The 13943-nt window shown below is 42.6% G+C and overlaps 1 pseudogene; it reads right to left on the minus strand.

Annotated features, from left to right (window-relative positions):
- Positions 1-7485: 7485 nt before the first annotated feature.
- LOC101416298 (transcription factor BTF3 pseudogene) lies at positions 7486-8078 on the minus strand (annotated as a pseudogene).
- Between the last annotated feature and the right edge of the window lie 5865 nt (positions 8079-13943).

Consider the following 13943-nt stretch of genomic DNA (forward strand, 5'->3'; position numbering starts at 1 on the left):
AACATGGTCTGTATCCATCATTGCAAGATCATGCAGAACACTTCCATTGCCCCCTAACTATCCCCTCTTCCATCTATTCTTTTCCTCCTTTCCCCTCCCCTTGGGGCCCACAGCAACCACCAGGCTTCACTGCTTGAAGGACAAGATTCATAGATACTTGCAACAATGCTGAGGTCTTGACACACTAGTCTGTCCTCCCCTATTAGGAACCACCCATGCTCTTGACAGACACCCTCCCCTCTGTTTGAGAACATATCGGGCCTTCCTAGGATGGGAGAACAACACCTTCCTGCCTGTTATATAGGTCTCCACCCACTGATATAACACACTATGAGAAGAGGAGCACTCATACCCTCCCTGGCACCCTGTGCCAAATGCCTCCCCCCATCTGACACCCTAAACCAGTAACCCTTCCTTGTCATATTGCCAAGAGTTTTCTCAATATTGTAGTTTCAATCACATACCTGCCAATCCCCAGTGTTCACTTAATCCCTCCCCCAACCTTCCCCCCAGTTCCATGGACCATCCAACCCATTCTCCCAACCCCAGGCCCCTGTAAAACTTGTACTGCCCAACCCAATAGTATCCCTATATCCCTTTCATATCCCTTCACTGCACAACTACTCACTTCCACCTTATCGTAGATTTCACTCAGGTGGGCATTGTCTCACAATCTTCTTCTCCCCTTCTATTTCCTGTAAACCTATCTTCCAGACACTAGCTCTCTGAGTCAGCTCAATTTGCTTAATTCATATCAGAGAGGTCATGTAGTATTTGTCCTTCCATGCCCAGCTTGCTTCACTTAACATAAGGTCCTCAAGATTCATCCATGTTATCCCATGTGTTTGTACTGTATTCCTTCATACAGCTGAGTAGTATTCCATTATATGTATATACCACATTTTGTTTATCCATTCATCTGTTGATGGGCATTTGGGTTGATTCCAACTTTTGGCATAGTGAATAATGCCACTATGAACATTGGTGTGCATATATCTGTTCGTGTCCTTATTTTCAATTCTTCTTGGTATATATCCAGCAGTGGAATTGCTGGGTCATATGGCAGATCTATATTTAGATTTTTGAGGAACCACCAAACTGTCCTTCACAGTGGCTGGAACATTTGTAGTGTGCCATTTTGAGATCCTTCTCATTTCCTTCAGTATATATTTTTCATATTTTCTGTGTGGTTACCATGAGACTAAAATTTGATGTCCGTAATCTATAACAATCATGTTTGATTTGATACCATCTTACCCTTTTATTGAAAAAGATTTATATATTTATTTCTCTCCCCTTCCCCTGCTCCCCTCATTGTCTGCTCTCTTGTGTCTACTCACTGTATGCTCTTCTGTGTCCCCTTGTATTTTCATCAGGCGGCACTGGGGATCTGTGTCTCTCTTTGTTGCATCATCTTGCTACGTCAGCTCTCTGTGTGTGCAGCACCACTCCAGGGCGAGCTGCATTTTTCATGTAGGGTGGCTTTCCTTGTGTGGGGGCCACTCCTTGCATGGGGGGCACCCCTACATGGAGGCATCCCTGCATGGGATGACACTGCTTTCATGCAGCAGCACTGCACATGGGCCAGCTCACCACACGGGTCAGGAGGCCCTGGGTACCGAACCCTAGACCTCCAACATGGTAGGCAGATGCTCCATCAGTTGAGCTATATCCACTTCCCTCAAGTTAACCTTACTGGCATACACAAGTACTGTTCCTATACCCTTCCTTCCTCCCACCTTACTGTTGTACTTGTCACAAATTATGTCCTTTTACTTTTTTTTACTTAAATTTTTTTAAAATTTAATTGCTTTTTTTAAAGATACACAGATCACAAAAAATGTTACATTAAAAAACATAGGAGGTTCCCATATAACCCACACCCCACCCACCCCACTCCTCTCACACCAACAACCTCTTTCATCATTGTGCAACATTCATTGCATTTGGTGAACACATTTTGGACCACTGCTGCACAGCATGAATAATAGTTTACATTGTAGTTTACATTCTCCCCCAGTCCAGTCAGTGGGTTATGGCAAGATATATAATGTCCAGCATCTGTCCCTGCATTATCATTTAGGACAACTCCAAGTCCCCAAAATGCCCCCACATCTCATCTCTTCTTTCCTCTCCCTGCCCTCAGCAATTACATGGCCACTTACTCCACATCAATGCTACAATTTCTTCCATTACTAGTCACAATAGTTCTATGGTAGAATACTGGTAAATCTGCTCTAATCCATGTTTTATTCTTCTATCCTGTGAACCCTGGGATGGTGATGTCCACTCCACCTCTATATCGAGATGGGGCTTAGCTCTCACATGGTTGATGGATATGATTCTCCTGTTTGCTGTTGTACGCACTCTCAGTTAACTGGTGTGGTGATTAACCATCTTCACCTCCAACACCATAGATTTATCATTACTTTTTATGTATTTGCATTTTAGAAACAGTTAAAAGTAAAAAGTGGAGTTACATACCAAAAAATACAATAGTACTGGCATATACAATTACCCATGTGGTTACCTTTCTTTATGCCACTTCAAGCCCCTGTCTAGTGCCCTTTGTTTCAGTCCAATGAACTCCCTTTAGCACTGCTTGTAGGGCAAATCTATTGGTGATAAACTCTCTCAGCTTTTGTTTATCTGGGAATATCTTAATCTCTCCTTTATTATTGAAAGACATATTCGCTGGATATATATTTTTGGTTGAGAATTGTTTCTTTCAGCACTAAATATTTTGTCCCACTGCTTTTTAGCCTCCATGGATTCTGATGAGAAATAGCACTTAATCTCATTGGGGTTCTCTTGTATATAATGTGTTGCTTTTCTCTTGCTGTTTTCGGAACTCTCTCCGTGTCCTTGGCATTTGACAGTTTAACTGCCATGTGTCTGGGCATAATTCCCTTTGAGTTTATTCTGTTTGGGTATGCTGGGATTCTTGAATGTGCATATTCATGTCAGTCATTAAACTTGGGAAAGTCTCTGCCATTATTTCTTCAGATATTCCTTCTTCCCCTTCTCTCTTTCTTTTCCTTTTGGGACACCCATGATACATTCTTTTTTCTTTCTGCTTCTAAGCATGAATCATTTCATTTGACTTTTCTTTCTTCTGCCAGCTCTAACCTGCTGTTGAAACCCTCTGGGATATTTTCCATTTCAGTTCTTGTGGTCTTTAACTCTAATATTTCTCATCAGCTCCCTTAAAAATTTCTCATATTGCTCATCATCATTTCCCTTATATCAGTTAGTTCTTTCTTCATGTTATCCTTTATCTCCTTGAGCATATTGAAAATAACTTTTTAAAAGTCTTTTCCCCAGGGAAGTAGATTTGGCTCGGCAGATAGTATGTCTGCCTACCACTTGGGAGGTCCAGGGTTCAAATCCAGGGCCTCCTGACCCATGTGGTGAAGTTGGCCCACATGCAGTGCTGATGTGTGCAAGGAGTTCTGTGCCACACAGGGGTGTCCCCCACTTAGGGGAGCTCCACATGCAAGGAGTGCACCCCAGAAGGAGAGCCACCCCATGTGAAAAACGTGCAGCCTGCCCAGGAGTAGCCCCATGCACACAGAGAGCTGACGCAGCAAGATGATGCAACAAAAAGAGACACAGATTCCTGGTGCCACTGACAAGAATAAAAGTGGACACAGAAGAACCCACAGCAAATGGACACCAAGAGCAGACAACTGGTGGGAGGGAGGGGTGAGAAATTAAAAAAATAAATCTTTAAAAATAAATAAATAAAATCAAGTCTTTGTCCCATATGTCCAAAATCTGGTCTTCTTTGTTGATGGTTTCTGAATTTTTATTTTGTTCCTTTGGATGGGCAATAATTTCCTGTTTGTTTGATTTTTGTTGTTGTTGTTATTGTTGCGCAGTGCATATTTTAATATTTTAATGTGTTAACTCTGGGATTTAGTCTCTGAACTGCCTCTTTCTTAAGTTTGTTTCCAGCCAGTGATATGGCAGATTTCCTTGAATGCCAGGCACTAACAAAAACAAACAAACCAACAGAAAAAAACTGGTAGTTAAGCTTCCTCTTTAGTACTGACATAGTGAGTCCAAAGATAAAATACAGTATGTTTGTCTCTCATTACCAGTTCTTACTTGATGAAATATTTTCCTACTAGGAGTACCACAGAAGATCTATCAGAAAAAATATCCTTAAGTATGCTTTTCCAAAATCTCATTTTTACAAGTAGGCAATTAACAATTACTATCCTTGGCTGCTTTCATAAATATATAACATTGACACATAGATAAAACATACTTTCTATGCACTAGTTTATTGTTTAATATGAAAATCTCAATGTTTTCTAGTATTTTAAACCAAATTGAAGTAAATGTTTATGTAAGGGTATTTTAGTGAATAAATAACTCTATCACATAGTTGTGGTTAAAATCCCATAAACCAGTGAAGAGATGGGCCTCATCTAGGCATTTCTGGTTGAATTTAGAGTCTTCTCAGATGAGCATATGGAAGCAGACATTTCATCTAATCCCAAAATGAAATGAAATGCAGTGGAGAGTTGGAGCTGTTGTGCTTCTCAGTGGTAATACCCTGTTTCAAGGACTTTTCATTTTGTATAATAATAGGAGCTATAGCTCTCTGCAGACACTCTAGCAATTAGCAAGAAGTCTGTCGTCCTTTGGCATTTCTATTGTTTCCCAATTACAATACCCTTGGAAGCAACATTACTTAAAACCAGTCTCTGGTCTTGTTTTCTTTCATTTCTGAGGACCATGTATTTAAGATTTGGAAGGGGAACCTTGGTGCTTATCTTGTTCCCTCTCTCATTTCTAGTCCCCACCTTTATTTTTTAACTGTGAAAATGTGGTCCTGGAGAAATTAGGTGATTTTTTTCCAAGGTGATATCTTGCACTAGAGGTTAATCTCCAGACCCCAGACTGTGCATTAGACCATGGTGGCGTTGCCACTGCCAAGCTGAGCTCTCAAGGTCTTACACTGGGATGTCCTAGCCCTTGTTGTTGGAGAAACTCTGTGTATGAATACTGGAGGAATATATTTATTGTACAAACATATTGTACAAGTTACTTTCTCTCTACGTACCCCCATCATTTATCAACCCAACTGTGTTGCTGATCAGCTTGCTCTGTAGCTGATGCAAATCCAAGTAGTCTCTGAACACTTCCCTGGCAGTGGATTTGCAAGGTATGTCTGCCAACAGCTGATATGCTTACACATTGATGTGTAAGCATATCACATGATGGCTCATGAGAGTGGAAAGTTAGCATCCCTTTCCAGCTCTGAGCACCGTGAGGTCACATTAGTAGCTTTAAATCAGCCGCAGTAGGAGTATTTCACCACAGACATCAGCAAACATTGAAAATCAGGACTTCCCTTCTGCCAAGATGACTGGTTTTTAAAGATTGACTAGGGCATTACTGCTCCTTCTGCTTTAAAAAAGGAAGAAATAAGAAAGTGTTTATTATTATTAAAACTAAAACATGCTCTATTGGGTCAGAGATGTTAATCTTTTTGCCAAAAGTGAAGTATTTACATCATCTCAGAATACGTAAATGAAAGAAAGAAGCTTGGAATTCCACCAAAGATGTGGGCTTTTTTGAAGTGCTAGAAGCAAAACTGTATTAATTCCTCTTTACTTGTTTTCTAATTAAACTAGTTGAATTCTGAGTTTCTAGGAGGAAGCACAGGAGACATTTACCTCAAGGGCATAGTGTCTTGAAGCTCACCAATCCTATTAGGTGCTAAGAAGGCAGATGTGGCCATTCTGTAGCCTCCTTTTGGCCCAACCCTCACTCTGGGTTTGCCAGTCTCCAGTATTCTTCTCCCGTCTCCCGCCCTCCTGTTTTTGCCTATGTATTACCCTCTCAACTCCTACAAGTCTCAGAGGCTGATTCTGACCACCCTATTAATAATTGCAATGTCCTCATACCCTGATATGCCTGATGTCATTTTTCTCGATCTTTTTTTAAAAAACATATATCACTTTCTAATATGTTATATTATTTACTCATCCATTGTGCTTATTGTCCTCTACCTCCATAGACTCTAAACTCCAAAGGAGCAGGGATTTGGTCTGTTCTCTTTGTTTGGGTCAGTGGAAATAAACCAGAACAGCGAGGCTCTCATTCCTCCTGTGTCCAAGAATATTGGTGGCTGATGGCCCTCCCCTCTATCCCTTCTGGGAATTGCCCTTGGCTAAGGAGAGCCCCCTCAACCATGGTTATTTCCCCCACCCCTGGCCACCCACATCCAATGACTGTCCAAGGCAGGGGGACAAGGCTTGGTCATCTTCCCTTACTTTGGGACAACTCTACAGGGCCATTCCAGCTCCAGAGCGCCTTAGGGATGGACTGAGGTTTCTGATGTGGCTGTATCCTAGCTCCACCTCTCTCTCTATTCAGCACTTCTCTCTCTCTGTCACAATCAACTTCTGGTACACAAATCTCAGAATCTCAGAGTCTATTTTCTGATCTATGATAATTCTCTTTCAATCTTTGTTAAGTAAAAGAGAAAGTTCTTCTGCTAATGATTGGTTTCTAGCGCTTTCCTATACTTCCTAGACATCTTTTATAACAAAGAGGGAGCAAATCTCAGGCTCAGCCTTCAGCAGACAATAATAACCTGCCAGAATTGAAGAACTTTGTGTTGTTTATATTAATGTTTGGAGTTGTCATTGGGGAATACTGGTTGTCTTTTGTTCTAAAAACCAATAATTTGATTTTCAAAAGTGACTTGATTTACTGGTTGTCTTTTGTTCTAAAAACCAATAATTTGATTTTCAAAAGTGACTTGATTTAAAGAGAAGCTTAACAAAGCAATAGTTTAGTAACTTTAGCCTACAGTTGGGGATGCATTGTTATTACTTATATTCACTTAATCAGTTGGATAAACAACAGACTTTTTATGGCTTCAGGTGATTCATCAGTAAAAAGACCTCTGGTCACTAGTGGCGGAATTTGAAGATGCTGAGATGATGTGTTGAAGAGCCCCACGAGGCTGCAGCCAGGGGAGTTCTTGCCCATGGATGGGAGATTTGAGTTTTAACTATTAATTTGTATTTTCACAACAGTGGTACTCTAACAATTCCAGAAATAATGATATAGTTCTGAAAGGAAAGATCTCTTTTCTAGTCATAAATCAGAAATGTAATTATAGCACAGCTCTGTTTTTAAGGATACAAACGATAAATATCGTTTGGATTATATTTCCCTCTTTTATCCCAATGTTAAATCACTCGTTCTTTTTTTTTTTTAACTAGGCAAAGAACTTTACTCATACTTGTTTTCAAACTTTACTCCCAGACTTCTTCAGCTTCATTAGCTGCAAAGACTGAAATTGTGTATAAGCAATAACTGAAAAGAGCTGCCATGTCCAAAGGGACTTGAGCTTAATCTAGATTTTATTAGATCTATAAACAAAACGATTTTAAAAAGCACCCATAATATAAAACAGCAGCTCCAAGTAATCCTATCTTCTTCAGAAGTTGACTCAATTCAGTTTGCTTCACTCTTGGAAGCCTCATCAAAATTCTCCACAAGGTCTGAAAAGTCCTCCTCCTCCTCTCCAGTAGCAAGGGATGCTTTTCTGTCCACAGTCTGTTTGGGCAGAGCTTTAGCCAATCTCCTTAAACTAGTCAGACTGTCTGGGCCAGGCTGCGTTAAGATGCTGGGTAGCATTTTTTGTCAGCTGCTGGACCTCACATGGCCTGTAATAATGAAAGGGTTCGCTGCCCGGGGTGCCTGAACTTCAGGGCCACTAAAGTGGAGTCACAGTTCCTCTGTTTGTAAACGTGTTAATCGCTTCAATCCCTGGGATACTGTTTACCCCTAATTTCTTTACGGAGGACTGAAGTTTTTAATAATCTTCTGTAGCTGTTCTATGAACCACCCTCTTCTTTCTGTGAGCAGTTCTTTTCCCGCCAACGTGCACTTGTGCTTGCAGTGTGGCAAGTTTCTCCTGGTTCGTAACAGTTTCTTTCTTCTTGTTGGGATGGAAATGGGGCCATACGGGGGCCCAGGGTTGGCGCTCAGGGGGTCTCAGGTAGACCAGCTGAGACTAGGCTCACGCACGCGGGGAAATCACTCATTCTTTGTTCCCCCAAATGGTGGTTACAGCTGCTTCTTAAAATAGGTTAATAAATTCAGATTTGTTAGTTTTAATTTGGAGAGTGAAGAAAAATGTTGACATCTGAGCATGCGCCACTCACAAGCACGGAGAATTAAGGGATCAGGACTATTTCTCCTACTTCCAGAAGTAGGAGACAGAACGAGTGCAAAGCTCTGTGGTCAGCAAGTCAACTGAAACGGAATGGTCACTCTGGACTACCCAAGCTGGTAAGAATTGGCGTACAGAGAACTGCAACGCACAGGTCGTGTCCACATGCCAGGTGATTGCTTTGGAGATGCACTCGCAGTGATGTTGGATCGTTCACCTAAGTTTTATCCCCTCCCCACCCCGCTCTCTCCTGTTCATCCTTCTCACTCAGCTCCCTCTCTTCTCCCCACCTTTCCTTCTCACTTCCTCCTGCACCTGGAGGGGCGTGTGCTCTAGGACACTAAGCAGAAGTATTTTCAGAGGGGCAGAGTATGCGGTGTGCGTGGGCACATGTGTGTGTGTATTTAGGTCTGTCATAGGACAAGCTCCCCCCAAACTTTCCCCTTCACAGGGTCTAGGGAAGCCCCAGCATAGTGTCCTGTACAAAGCAAATTCCTACAACTGTTTGTCCCCTGTGCCTCTTAGCCAGCTTTCTTACCCATAGTCCTGATGTATTGGTGACGAAGCTAGACAGCTTTTCATGCTCCCCTAAAATTCTCCAGGAAAAGCTGGCCCATGCACAGTGCTGATGCGTGCAAGGAGTGCCCTGCCATGCAGGGATGTCGCCCCACATACGCGCAAGGAGTGCACCCCATAAGGAGAGCCGCTCAGTGCGAAAGAAAGTGCAGCCTGCCCAGGAATGACGCCGCACACACGGAACAAGATGATGCAACAAAAAGAAACACAGATTCCTGTGCTGCCGCTGACAACAACAGAAGCGGAAAAGGAGACGCAGCAAATGGACACAGAGAACAGAAAACCGGGGTGGGGGCGGGAGGGGAGATAAATAAACAAATCTTTAAAAAAAAAATTCTCTGGGAAAGACTTGTGTTTAAACGGATCCTAAAGGAAAGGCACAGGTGATTTTCAGTGTTCATGACATTTTGGTGAATGTCAAGACATTTGGGTGAACAATTTTGTGCTCACAGATACGCAGCCATGTGTTGGGTCTCTCCTAGCTTTCCTTGCCCATTGCTCTACACTAAATTGTTATGACAGGAGACAATAAATTGTAGCATCCCAGTGAAACTATTCCGGTATGTTTTTTTTAAAAATTTCTCTCCCCCCCCCATTATCTGTTCTCTGTGTCTATTTGCTGCGTCTTCTTTGTCCACTTGTTGTTGTCAGTGGCACGGGAATCTGTGTTTGTTGTTGCATCATCTTGTTATGTCAGCTCTCCGTGTGGGTGGCGCCACTCCTGGGCAGGCTGCACTTTCATTCGCGCTGGGCGGCTCTCCTTACGGGGCGCACTCCTTGCATGTAGGGCTCCCCTACGCGGGGGACACCCCTGCGTGGCACGGCACTCCTTGCGCGCATCAGCACTGCGCACGGGCCAGCTCCACACGGGTCAAGGAGGCCCGGGGTTTGAACTGCAGACCTCCCATGTGGTAGGCAGTCGCCCTATCCATTGGGCCAAGTCCGCCGCCGTATTCCGGTATTCTTCATGCTCAAATTTAGTGTCGAGGTTACCTTTTTGTTTCCTAGGTTTAGGCAAACCCTGGCCACCACCCTTAAGGCATGTTGGATCTTTTGCGGCTGCTTTGCTTTTCGCCCTACAGGAATGTGTAAGCCCCAACCTCTTCTTTTTTCTCCTCCTCCTCCTGCAACTCATAGTAGTCATTCTCAACCTCGTGGCCGTCTCAGTGACATCATCGAGCACTCAGCAGGTGCCAGGCACGATATGCCAACCTTGCCTTGCTGTCGCGTCACGTTCTCAGAGCACCCAGTGAGGTCAATACGATGAGAATCCTTCTTTCCCTCACCCCCGCGTTTAATCCCTCCACACGCCCTTCTGGCGCTCCTGAAATGTTCTCATATCTGCCCACTCCTCTCCATCTCCACCACGGGGCAGAGCACCTCCTCCCTTGCTCAGATGAGTTCTGAATTCACCTTCGATCTGGGCTCCTTTCTGCTACTCAGAGCTCCCTGCTTATTCTCCACTTTCCACTCAGCAGCCAGATGACCTTTTAAAAAATAGCAATCAAATTATGCCAATCCCTGGATAAAACCCTCCAAAGGCTTATGTTATACTTAAGATAAAATCCAAAATCCCCGAGCTGCTCTTCAAGTGCTACCCCCTCATTACTTAACACTTCCAACCACTCTCCTACACACTCCAGCTTGTTCACTGAACTGTAGCCACACTGGCCTTTTTTACTTATCTTGAAATCCGTCAAGATCTTTGCTGCCTCAGGACCTTTGCTTGCACTATTCTTTCTGTCTGAAATGCCCTCCTCCAAATACTCACATGATCCTTCTTGTCATTTTTTTTCCATAGCATCTGCCACTCTCTGAAACTATATTATTTGCTATTTGCTTGTTTGTTTATAAAACATAGGCTTTATGGGAAGCGGATTTGGCTTAACTGATAGAGTGTCCGCCTACCACATGGAAGGTCCAGGGTTCAAACCCAGGGCCCTCTGACCCATGTGGTGAGCTGGCTTACGTGCAGTGCTGATGTGCGCAAGGAGTGCCCTGCCACGCAGGGGTGTCTCCTGTGTAGGGAAGCCCCATGCACAAGGAGTGAGCCCCATAAGGAGAGCCACCCCACGTGAAAAAAGTGCAGCCTGCCCAGGAGTGGTGCCGCACACACAGAGAGCTGACACAGCAAGATGACGCCACTGACAAGAATCCAAGCGGACACAGAAGAATGCACAGCGAATGGACAGAGAGTAGACAATGGGAGGTGGGGTGGGAAGGGGAGAGAAATTTTTTAAAAATCTAAAAAAACAAAACAAAACAAAACATAAGCTTTATGAGAATAGGACACTTGTATACTGGAGCCCCTGTACCCAGAACATGTGTTGCATGTAGTGGTTGTCGATTGTTCCTTTTAACTGCAAGGAAGTCTACTTTACAGGTGACGAAACAGGTTAAGTAACTTGTCAGATTTCACCCAGGTGTTGATTGGCATGAGTATACACAGTTTCGCATTCTTATAATCAGTCATTAGGGGCTTTTCTAAAATATTATTTCCCATGTGTCAAAAAAGCTTTGCTTTTCCTCCCAAATAGCCCACAAAAATAATTTGATCACTTTCAAAAGGCATTTCACTCCTCTCCAGTCTCGTTAGCGTCAGAGCTGGTGGGGTTTTCCTTCACCGCCTTTGATGTGAGCATTCATGAAAAGAGGCGACAGCGTCTCCCCTGTTGAGCCTCTGCTGAGCTGCCCAGAGCCCGCCCCAGCCCAGGCTTCTCTCTTAGCTGGGTGTGCCATTTTTCCTACAGTGGCTCCTGCAAGTCCACTGTAGACGATTAACTTCCATTTGCTTTTATGGTTTACTACAACCTTGTGGACATTTGTTGATTTTCATTGTACTTTCTCCTTTGACCCCTTAAGCTCTAAACATGCTGATTCTATATGCCCTGACGAAGCTAATTAGCCCCTTTTAACCACCAGATGCTTTCAATGAGATTTTCAAGATGCTCCCCAAGTATCTTCATTCAAGTGTCAGAAGCTCTACGTGCTCTTATGGCAGACTGTGCGTTGTACGTTAACTGAAGGATTTTTAAAGAAATACAACTTGGAAATCACTAAGGGTTTCTGAAATGATTTAAGAAAATAGCAAACATCAGTTTGTATCTTTATCCTACCTTTCTATAGATCCAGGAAATGGGTGCTGTTTAAGAATAGCAACATTGTCAGATTCTGGATGATATTTATGGATGGACAATATAGTTTTCCAAGAATATCACCATCACTTTAGATTTGGATGAAGAAGCCAAAATTGGGTACATGCGGATGTATCATACTAGTCAATTTTTGGTTATGTTTGAAGTTTTTCTTTATTAAAATGTTTTTAAAAAGGCAAAAATACCCAAGCTTTCTGAATCTGAATTTAATTTATATGATTTCAAATTTTATTTTACTTCACCAAGCTTAATTTCTGGTAGCTCTCAAAACCACTAATTCTGATGTAAACAAAAACCTTGGGAGTGTCTGAGTTCTACTGCACAAACCTCAAAGTCTGTTCACATTCCTTTTTGTTTTTTTCAACTTATTGTAACTTAAAAGAACAACCTCATGGCTTTGGGGAAGGAATTTCTTGGTGATTTAGAGGGATTTGGTTGTGATTGTAGGGGAATATGCTTTATGTCTATAATATCTTCTGAGAGACTTATTTGGATATGTCATCTGTTGATGGTGATCCTGATCAAAACATGGACTGGCCATAGAATAAAGAGGAAGAGGAGGAGAAAGTGGAGGTGAAAGAGAGAGAGAGAAAGACTCTTGCGCCATGTTGACAGATTTGAAAGTCCACAAACACTCTGCTCGCCTTGAACGCTTGGGAGCATTAGTCTTTTAAATGCTTATGAGGAGAACAAGACACAAATGCGTCCTGCGGTTAGATGGTGAGCATATTCATTTCCTTTTAACTTTTATATTTTTAATTGCATTAAGAAACATGAAATTCTTATAGCAGTTTGCATTTTGGGGGCAGTGGCATTTATATGTGGACTGGTCAATGCTTTGAACTCTTAAATGAAAAGCCATGCACATGAGCACAACAACATGGAACTAATCTCTGTCCATCATCTGAACTACTGGGGAGAGGAGAGAATGTGAGCTTTAAAGGCTTAAAGAATCCAAGCTCCATGTCATCCATTTGTTTTTTCAGCCTCTTTTCCCATCATACCTTTTGCACTAGAGGTGCTTAAAAGTGAAACTTATTGATTTCTACTCCCAACATTTTATTGTAAAAATAAAACATTTATTAAGAAAAATTTCAAACATAAGGGTTACAATCACCATGAACCCACCACTCCAGTTCTAAAATTAGTATGTTGAATATTGCTCTCTCACATCTATCCACCTCTTGTATTTTTTAAAAAAAGATTTATTTATTATTTTTCACACCACCCCGACCCCCGTTGTTTTGGGCTTGCTGTCTGCTCTCCGTGTCCATTCACGGTGTGTTTTTCTGTGTCTGCTTGTCTTCTCTTTAGGCGGCACCGGGAATCAATCCTGGGACCTTCTGGAGTGGGAGAGAGGCAATCATTCTCTTGCGCCACCTCAGCTTGCTGGTCTGCTGTGTCTCTTAATTTCTTCCCTCTGTGTCTTTTCATTGTGTCATCTTGCTGGGCCAGCTCTCCTTGGGCCAGCACTCCTGCATGCACCAGGACTCCTGTGCAGACCAGCACACTGTGTGGGTCAGCTTACTTACCTTCACCAGGAGGCCCCAGGAATGGAACCCTGGACCTCCTATATGGTAGAAGGAGCCCAATTATTTGAGCCACATCCGCTTCCCATCTCTTGTATTTTTTGTGTACTTCTTAAAGTAAGTTGTGAGTGGGGTTGGTTTAGCTCAGTGGTTGAGTGCCTGCCCCTCATATATGAGATTCTGGGTTCAAGACCTGGTACCTCCTAAAAGAAAAAAAGTTACGTTGCCAACTTCTGTGCATTTCACTCTCAAATATTTCAGCAGGCTTATCATTAGAGTTCAATATTTTTAAAGAGTCTCTTCTTTTTTCCATAAAATTTACATACAATGAAGTGCACAAATCTTGTGTATCATTTAATGAGTTTGACAAATGCATATACTTTAATAGCACAGAACTTTATCAAGATATGATGCATTACAATCACTCCAGAAAATTCCCATGTGTCTTCCCAATTATTCCTCACCACCGTTCCTCAG

This window comes from Dasypus novemcinctus, chromosome 16 (genome assembly GCF_030445035.2).
Source record: "Dasypus novemcinctus isolate mDasNov1 chromosome 16, mDasNov1.1.hap2, whole genome shotgun sequence".
Lineage (NCBI taxonomy): Eukaryota > Metazoa > Chordata > Mammalia > Cingulata > Dasypodidae > Dasypus > Dasypus novemcinctus.